The sequence below is a fragment of the Pteropus vampyrus genome, unplaced genomic scaffold (assembly GCF_000151845.1).
Source record: "Pteropus vampyrus isolate Shadow unplaced genomic scaffold, Pvam_2.0 Scaffold152, whole genome shotgun sequence".
In the NCBI taxonomy this organism is placed as follows: Eukaryota; Metazoa; Chordata; class Mammalia; order Chiroptera; family Pteropodidae; genus Pteropus; species Pteropus vampyrus.
This window is the reverse complement of record NW_011888933.1, coordinates 1,606,809-1,616,516: the sequence shown is the minus strand read 5'-3', so window position 1 is coordinate 1,616,516 and position 9,708 is coordinate 1,606,809. Positions and strand designations below refer to the sequence as shown.

The 9,708-nt window shown below is 38.3% G+C and overlaps 1 long non-coding RNA gene and 1 pseudogene across 2 annotated transcripts in view; one reads left to right on the top strand and one right to left on the bottom strand.

Annotated features, from left to right (window-relative positions):
• LOC111745332 overlaps positions 1-9,462 on the top strand; it is a 28,981-nt gene extending 19,519 nt beyond the window's left edge. For both annotated transcript variants that reach the window (XR_002782602.1, XR_002782601.1), the window contains exons 2-4: positions 690-814; positions 1,148-1,363; positions 9,187-9,462. This is a non-coding gene — a long non-coding RNA (uncharacterized LOC111745332). The remainder of the gene's footprint in view (positions 1-689; positions 815-1,147; positions 1,364-9,186) is intronic.
• Positions 3,623-3,742, bottom strand: LOC111745341 (annotated as a pseudogene).
• Positions 9,463-9,708: the final 246 nt, after the last annotated feature.

Genomic DNA, 9,708 nt, shown 5'->3' with positions numbered 1-9,708 from the left:
ATGAGTTCAACTTTTTGTTCTAGGAAAAAAAAAATTGGAAAAAATTATCCAAAAAAATGTATACATGTTCATCCATGTTTTTATGGGAAAAATCATGATGGGAAAAAATTCATGTTTTGATGGTACAGTAGGCCAGCCAGATAAATCAAACAATCTAGGCATAAAGATAAATCATAAGAAAATGTCCATGAACAGAGAGACAGGAATAAGTCTCCATGGGAATGCTTACTTACTGAGGTGGAAGACAAATAAAATGAGTGAAGGAACAGAAAAAAACGAGGTACATTGAGAGGAGATTAAAGAGTAATTCCGAGAAAAGCCCTATGCCAAATTTCTGGTTACCTCATCACTTTCCTCTTACTCTTCAAGCTTTACACTCTGGTTTTCTAATGCAATATCCAATTATACTGAATTAAACTAACGTTGATTTGAAGGGCTAATGACTCAATCTTGTTTTGTCTTGACATTTTGAGCAGAGCTAATAGATATCTCCCTTTTGTATGACTTAGCTCAACCTAAGAAATAATACTAGCAATAATATCATCATTTTGCAATGAAAGTCTAATTGGAATGTGAATGAAAGTGCTATTGGCCAAAGCTCTCTATCCCCTACTTATGTCTTATTTGGAAATCTGACCCGATTATCTGACAAAGAGGAGTATCTTTCATCTTGTCATCATTTGTCACAGTTATGCCATCTGTCTCATATAACTAGAAGAAAACTTGGCATCCACATTCGCCCAGAATGACCATCAGTTCTCAGAACATCTTATTTTCTCTTTGCCAAGAATAGAGTGACAACTGATTTCAAAGTGTAAGTACTTATCATGTAAAACAAATTACTTGGGGTGAGGGGGGGATATTTTTTAAGAAAATAGGGTTGGAAAAGCATTTTGGTGTCATCAGATACCTCAGACCGTGTTCTAACAGTGTAACCTAATTTATACTTCTTTGTGTCTGTCTTTGAACTTCCACTTTAGTTTAACAAATACTTTTTGAGCTCCTGCTATATGAAATGAAATGAGCCAGTTACTAAAAGGGTATCAACCTGTATTAGTCAGGGAAATGGCTCTAACTCTAAGAAAGAAGACATCAGATTTCAGTGGCTTCAAACTCAATGAAAGTTAATTTCTCACTTACTTACCAGCTCAGTGACGCTGTTCCAGGTCAGCAGGCAACTTTCTTCCACCTGATGATCCAGGGATTCAGGCTCCTTCTATCTTGAGTTCCTGCTGTACTCTTCTACTTGGCAGAATCTTCTGCTTCAAGCTGCCCACGTGGTGAAAGAGTGAAGAAGGCATACCTGCTTGTTGAAACGCCCAGACCAGAAGCAACACCTGTCACTTCTACTTACATTCAACCAGTAAGAACAAGTTACTTGGGCATACCAAGCTGTGCAATACATTGGCCAATGTAGTCCCTTGGTGGGTTAGCACTTCCTTGCAACAACTTTACACGCAGAAAGGAGGGGGGAAAGCTAGAGACATCTGTCATTCATAATGTGTAAGATGTAGTTTCTACCTTCAAGAAACCTTTGTCAGAGAAAAAAAGTTCACAAGGAAGAAATGTTATGGAGGAGGTGGCATTTGAGATGATCCTGGATTGACAGAACTGCCAGACAGGGTTGCTAAGAGGGGCATTCCTGACGGAGTGAGGACACTAACAAAGCATGGAAGTGGGGAGGGAGTCTTGAGTAACCAGCTTTCCCGTAACAAAGCTTTGCACAGGGGAGCAATCAAGCTTTAAAGATGGTTTGGTTCACTGTTTTGTAAGTCCTTGAATGACTGGGAGAAAGAGTTCGAATTCCATGCCTCCATTATCATGATTATCATGCATTCCTAACACAAAGGCCTCAGAACAATGATAGCTTTAATCACTGACAAGTAACAAAACACATTCAGTATGAAGGGATTTCATTTTTCAGATGGTAACAATAATGACAGCATCATATTGCATTCACATGCTGTAATAGATTCCAAATTTTTGCCTTTGCTCCCATGCATCTTGATATTTATGAAATACAATCCAAACATTTCCACTTCACTCTCACTCCTTCTCCAGGTTTATCTCACATAGTTATCTAGAGATGGGGGGGCGGTGTGTGGTGGGGTGCGGAGTGAGGGAATGGCGGGGCGGGGCAGGGCAGACGTACACACTGGCATCACAAACCTGCAATGCCTTTCCTCAAGAAGGGCAAAGGATCTTCCCAGGGCTATGGACTCTGCACATTCCACAAATATGAGTTCCCTTCTCCTTCAACAGACAGTGTAGTCACAATATTAGGGCCAACAACGGCATGTATTTCATACCAGAAATTTAACAGACATAAATATTTATTTAAAACAATTCAGGTACAAAGGGACAGGTAGGGCACAAACAATAGTATTGTGGAGCCTTAGGAAGGTAGTAACTGGACTAGAAATGAAACTTTTTCTGAAGGTGTTTAGGTTTCTAACTCTAGTGTTCTGTGAATTGTGACTTTGATGAATATCCCTCCAAATGAGAAGTGGCTTTATAAGATGCCCAGGTAGAACATTTAAGAAATTCTGATTGCGAGTGGGGTCTGACTGTCCCATTGTGCTGATATAGCCATGTATTAGTTGACTCCCCTTTTGGAAACAAGATGGGAAAAAAAGAGACAATAAATAAATAGATTATGGAGAGATGCTGCCTTCCCTCTTTTATAAAAGTTTTACTTGAGGCTCTTTGACCTGCCTTTTTTTTTGTACTTTCTTATTTTTTAGATTTAATTTAATATAATCCAGTTTTGCAAAATTGTTTTTAAGCCATTATTACTTTGGTTTAAAATAGTCTAAGTAGGCATGATGTAAACTAGATTTTAGTTATGCAGGGATCTTAATGTTATATACTTACTCTTATTTGCTTCATAAAATAAGAACTATAAGCAATAATTTTCACAATAATCAATATTTTTACAAGTTCACATTCGTGACCCTCTTCCCACTAAAAAATTAGCAAAAATTTTAAATATAATAATTAAAGTTGGTGAGGATACTGTGAGATGAACATTCTCATTCGGTGATGCTGTTAGTTTAAATTAAAACAAATTTCCTAAAAAGCGATCTGGCAAAACATATCAAAGATTTAAAATGTCCGTTCCATTTGTCTTGATTATACACACATACACAAGCAAAAAGACAGTCTCCCTCCCAAAAAAACCCAAAATGTTAATGTGTTATCTCTTGGTGATGGGATAATAGGTATTTTTTACTTAGAATTATAATTTTTAAAAAATTTTTCCCCAGCGAGAAAGTATTACTTTTATGATTATGGTGAAAATCCTTTCCACAATTTAAGAATATTTATTAAAAATTTTAATAAATAACAAAATATTAGTAATATTCAGTGAGAAGATAATATTTTATAAAGACTATAATATCAACTAATTATACATGAATGTATGTGTTTATATACAAGTATATAACCATTCATCTAATAAATAGAACTGTTCTCTAAGGCCTAAAATAAGGTACAAATAAACTAAGTCTAAAACCATGTCTATCTATAAGTGTTAGCATTATTGAAATATGAGGATTATTTTTAATTTCATAATTTATTTAACTTTTAATTTTTTTTGAAACTGATCTTTTTTTTTTAATAACGCCTACAGCACCTGGTCTTCCTAAGGTGGTCTCCCATCCAAGTACTAACCAGGCCCGACCCTGCTTAGCTTCCAAGATCTGACGAGATCGGATACGTTTAGGGTGGCGTGGCTGTAGACTCAACACTGATCTTGCATTGCTTTTATATGCAGAAAAAAAAACTTAAAAATGAAATAGAAAAAATCTCTACAAAGCATTATTTTATCATTCTATTTACTGTACAGTTTACAAATCACGTCAAGTTGTCAGCTTCCTCACTTGTAAATTAAGAGGATAGACTAGATGTTCTCTAAGGTATCTCATAGGTCTAAAAGACTCTAAGTCTATGAACCATATAGCTGATAATCTAATAAATAATTACCAAAACAATGGACTTCATCTACTGTATGTCTAAAAAGACTCTAACCTTGTGGTATCATGGTTTAATACTGAGAACATGGCCTTAGCATTAAAAAAATAAACTTGATTAATTCCTTTACTGGGTCTCGTTTTCCTCATTTGAAAAGTGAGGGTAATAATACTTTTCTCAAAGGCTTGGATAGAGGTTGAAATGTGGCTAGCATGGTATAATGCTGCATAAACAACAGTTTTCTCAATAATCCCAAGATTTGATGAGTGTATTTGCTTGATTGCACTGGGCCATCGGTTTGCAGTCCCTGGATCTAAACTTCCATTTTGAGCCCTGCAACTGAAAGTAGGGGGTGACTTTTACGAGGACTAAGCTGTGTCAGCTTTGGGAAGTTGAGACAGAGGTTTAGGTGGGACCTGAGCACAGTCGCATGTGTGGCCAGGTCTTCAGGGTTCTCTGGTCCTGTGCAGAGAAAACCGGGCAGCACAGTTGGAGTTGGAGCATCGCAGAGGAGAAGCCTGGTTGTATGTTATTTCCTTGTGCCTGCTTGCTCACCTGCTCCCCAAACTTTCTTCCTCCTCCCCTCCCTTCCTTCAGAAAATATTTAACAGAACAGATTATGTGACAAGCCTTGGTCTTGGCATCGGAGTTCAAATATTAAATAAGATATCGGCTCTGACTTTAAGGAGCTTATAGTCTTATGGGGGAGGCAGATAATAAAAATCACAAACCCACGTGATCAGCTCTGCACGCAGGGTATATTGATAGCCAGAAGAGGGAGAACTTATTTCTAATTGGAAGGGGTAGTGGGGGCTACAGGACATGGTGAGAGAAGGCTTTCCAAAGGTGATTCCTTCAAGTAATTTTTCTTTCTGACTTCTTTCTTTCAGAAGTAGATTTCGTTCTAGCACTCAAGATGTGTTTGGGGTTGAGAAGGGAGCACCCCATCAGAAAAAACACATGGAGATATAATAGCGTAGCTCCTCCATTAGGGAATCTCACAGAACTGAGCTTGCTAAAGAGAAGTGTGTGAGATAAGAGGAGGAGGGAAATGAGAGTTACCACCAGATCATGAAGGGTGTAGGCCATGCTTAAAAATTAGGAACAGCAACTTGACAGCAGAAAAACTAAACTCCTGATTAAGAAATGAACAGCAGACCTGAATAGACATTCTCCAAAGAAGATAGACAGATGGCCAACAAACATGAAAAAGTGCTTGATTTCAGTAATCACCAGGAGATGGCCATTATGAAATGATGATGATGTTGACGATGATGATGTGTTGGTGAGGATGTAGAAAAATTGGAATCCTTGTGCACTTGTGGTAGGAATAGAGAATAGTGCAGCCATTATGGAAAACTATAAGGCAATTTCTCAAAAAATTAAAAATAGAATTTCCATATGATCCAGCAATCCCGCTTCTTGATATTTATCCAAAATAGTTGAAAACAGGATCTCCAAAAGAGATATTTGTAGACCTATGCTCATAGCAGCATTATTCATAATAGCCAAGAGGTGGAAGCAGGCCAAATGTCCATTGATGTGGTAAATGTGGTAAATACATACAATGGAATATTATTCAACCTGAAAAAGGAAGGAAATCCTGTCACATGCCATAACTTGGATGAATCTTGAGGATATTATGCTAAGTGAAATAAGCCAGCCACAAGAGAGCAGATATACTGCATGATTCCCCTTGTATGAGGTATTTGAAGTTATCACACTCATAGAAACAGAAAGTAGAATGCTGATTGCCAGGGACTGGAGGAAGGGGAAATGGAGAGTTGTTGTTTAACAGCTATAGAGTTTCAGTTTTGCAAGATGAAAAAGTTTTAGAGAGCTGTTGCACAGTGTGCATATCGTTAACACTAATGTATTGTACGCTTAAAGATGGCTAAGATGGTGAATTTCATGTATGGTTTGTTCTTTTTTTTTCTTTTTCTTTTCTTTTTTTTTTGTTTTTACCACAATAAAAGAAAAGAAATAAAGAACTGAGAAGAGTCTCTTGAAGGCGATGGGTAGTTTAAAGCTAGGAGGGACATGGCCACGCCTGAGTTTTATACAACAGCCTCTGGGGAAAGTATTTCATGGATTGGCAGTGAAACAGACTGGAGCCTGCCTGGTGAGACCAACTGGAGGGCCTGAGATGGTCCAGGCCTGGGTGGATGAGGGTGTGACAAGCTCAGAGAGCAACAGGAAGGAGATGTGACAGCACATAGGAATGCAGGCGTGGCTCATTATTCCTGAGGTGCTCAACTGTGGACACGGTCCCCCTGGGAAATTCTGGTCATTCTCAATTGTTAATATGGCCCAGAGAGATCATTTGATTCAAGAGGACTCACTGTCAGGAATTCACATCAGCTGTTTACTCTGTAGGACTCAGGGACAGGATCCTCTGCGCCTCCCTCCCTCCCCTTGTCTCTTTCTTTCTTTTTTTTTTTTTCTTCTTTTTCCTTTCTTTTTCCTTTCTTTTTTTTTAAACAGTAGCATTGATTCCCTTGAATACTGTCATTCATTTTCAAAGTTGCAATTCTCTTAAAGCCAATTAGAGAGAGTCTTGATTCTGAGAATATCTCTAAAAATTTAGTAACTTTCTATTTATCTTTCTTTTATCTCCATTCAATGGAATTTCCCAGCAATGATATCATTCTCCAGAAACGCATCCTGGGTGAAACCTTTTTGAATCTCCACATTTGAGAGAAACCACTGCAATGAATGCTTTCCTTTGTACAAATGCCACTAATCATGTGACTTCTGGAGAGTGAATGTGTCACAATAAAAGGGTGAGAAAGACAAGGCCACCCTGAAATTCAGGTGCTGGGGTCAGATAGGGTACTTTTAAGTGAGGGACTCTGTCAGGCATACCACATTCTTGGCACAGTTCAAATTTTGACTCAACAAAATAGCATAGTTCTTAATGTCGTTGGCTTTTGGAATTAGTTGTGAAATGTGGACAGAGCTGAATGCCAAAAGCCCAGAATAATTTCTTCTAAATTAATCATGAATGACCTTTGGTAAAATAATGTTGCTTATTGAAATCATCTTTCATATTACAATTTACAAATCATCAAAGCTCTTATTTTCGCCCTTTGATATTTCATTTACTGCTTCCAAGTTTAGATAAGTTGTAATTTCTCTAAAGATATCATTACTGCTTGTTTTCTGCTACTTTGCTATGACTTAATTTATGTTTGTTAAATCTATCTAAAGTGTGGTTTTTTTTGTGTGTGTAATGGGAATAAAATTGTTTTTCAATACCCTTAGCATCCAGAAATAAATCCAGAAGGCTTTTTTCTCCAAAAAGTAGATAATTTGCATATTTTGTAAAATGCCTAACACAATGTAAATATGAGATCATTTAAGCCAGAAGAAAAAAGTTTTCTCATTCCACATCTCCCTTGGAAAATATTTGAAGTACAATAGTCACTTATCTAATTTTCTTTGAAGGTACTTTTGGATAGAATCCAGGAAAACGACCCTTTGTAAAACAGACAAATATTTCATCTGAAAACTTGATCCACTTAAAAAAAATAACTACCAAGCATGTTTAAGTATCTAGGTTAGTTACTGTGCTACAAATTCTATTCAATAGAAGTTTCATGCTGAGAAAAACCATGAAGTACATAAGATGAATGCCTTCACTGTGATTATTATCTTCAGGAGCTAGAAAATAACTACTTGCAAATATTATGCATGAGGGTAATTGCTGTTTAATGGAGAAAAACTGGAGGAAATAATTATAAGAGTGAAGAAGATATTTCCTAACCATCTGTCTTTTGAAAATAAGAAACAAAAAGAAAAAGAAAACATAGTATGTTTTTCAGAAAGACTTGCAACTAATGCCAAAAGGCAGCAATCTGATGGCACACAACTAAAGAACTTTCCATGAAGAAATCTCAGATTACTGTATGTAAAAGTTCTTTCTAGAGCCATCACCAAGGTATGCTTTACTTTTATGGTCAATCACCTTTATTTGGCATTTCTATATATCTGATGGTGGAAGAACACACCCAACTGAGATGTCAGTAATTGGAAGCAGGAGAGGCCAATAGAAAGACATTTCCTTTTATGGGAGTTGGGGGGGGGTGCGTAGCAATGGAGAAAAGCAATCTTCGAATTTCTTATTTTGTTTAATGAATTGAAGACATATAAGTAAGCTAATAAAGGTCTATGTTTATGAGCTTTTATAAGCTTTATTCAGATAACATTTCACTGATGTTGTCTTCTGCCGAAGTGATATTCTTAAGACTATAGATATTAGCCCCTTCTCCAGCCCCACCTCTGGGGAGCTGCTGATCTGGATGCAGGGGAAGGAGCAGAGCCATGAATTATTCAGCATGACCGATTTGCTGCTGTTCAACAATTTAGGCATTAATAACCAGGCAAGACAACAATACAAGAGATTTTGCGAGGCAGTATGTGATTAAGTATGTAGCTGGAAGTAATCTCTTCTCTAAATTTCCAGAGCACTTTATCTGTGCCTGTTATGTCTCTTTCTCTCTAATGTTACTGTTCTGTCTCTCTTTTCTCACTACTAGAGAGTGAGCAACTCGAGGGCAAGCCCCAGGTCTGATTCACCTTTGATTCTGCCACGCAGAGCCTAGCCTAGATCTGCCTAGCAGTGCTGCAAGTAAACATTGTGATTTGAATAAAATGAGGGACACAGAGAATAAGTGTCAAGGGGATGGGGGAGGGGCATGGGTTTGTGTGAAGATTCTCACATTGGACAAAAATACATTTAAAACAAACAATATATGCCTGAAGCAGACATTGTTTTTACCACTGTAGCATCCATTCATCTTTTTTGTAGTAAGACTGCCTTGATTTTCTTTTGGGGAACTCCTCACTGCTCCCTATTGCATGCATGTCTTTGGTGGCACTGTCATCAAGGTAGCCTGCCCTCCCTTGGCCTAGACAATCACCTGCTTGGAAGTGGAACTCAGGCAGAACAACGAGAGAAATTACCAGTGACTCATCCTAGCAAGAGCCTGTCCACTGGGATAATGGAAATTATCCATTTGGTCTTCCATCCTCTGACAGATGGCTACTCATTCTTTGTCATGCCTTCCATCAAGGGGCAGAGTCTATGTCCCTTCCCTTCAGTCTGGGCAGGTTCTGTGATGGCCCTGATCAATAGAATCGGGGGAAGTGACTATGTCAGTTTCAGTGCCAAGGCCTTCATAGACACCACTTTCACTTTTTGTCTCTTGGAAGCTTCTCTTGGAGCCCGGAAGCACCAATTTATGTCCCACTACCCTGAGGCCACCATGCAGTGAGGAAGCCCAAGCCAGCCAAACAGAGCGGTCCTGTGGCGAAGCAGATGCCCAACAGATGCCCAGCTATGGTAGCCATCCCAGCCCAAGTGCCTAACCCTCAAGTGAAGAAGTCTTTCACACGACTCCAGCCTCAGAAGCCATTTGACTACACTGCCTGATCGACCCCAATAAGAAATCCCAGATGAACGCATTGACTCCTACAACCAACCACAAGAGATACCAATAAATTGTTTTAATTCACTATGTTTTGAAGTGGTTTGTTCTGCAGCAATGGGAACACATCTAGACTCTCAGCTCTTCAGAAATGCTTCAAAGTCTTCTCCCATTTATAACTAGCACTGTCTCACGTTCCTGTAGCACAGTTTAGTGTCATAAGTACGTTAACATGCATCACCTCGTCTGTTCTTTTCTGCGCCTCACTTCTTCTTTATAAAATGGAGTTATGAGGTACTTTCATCAC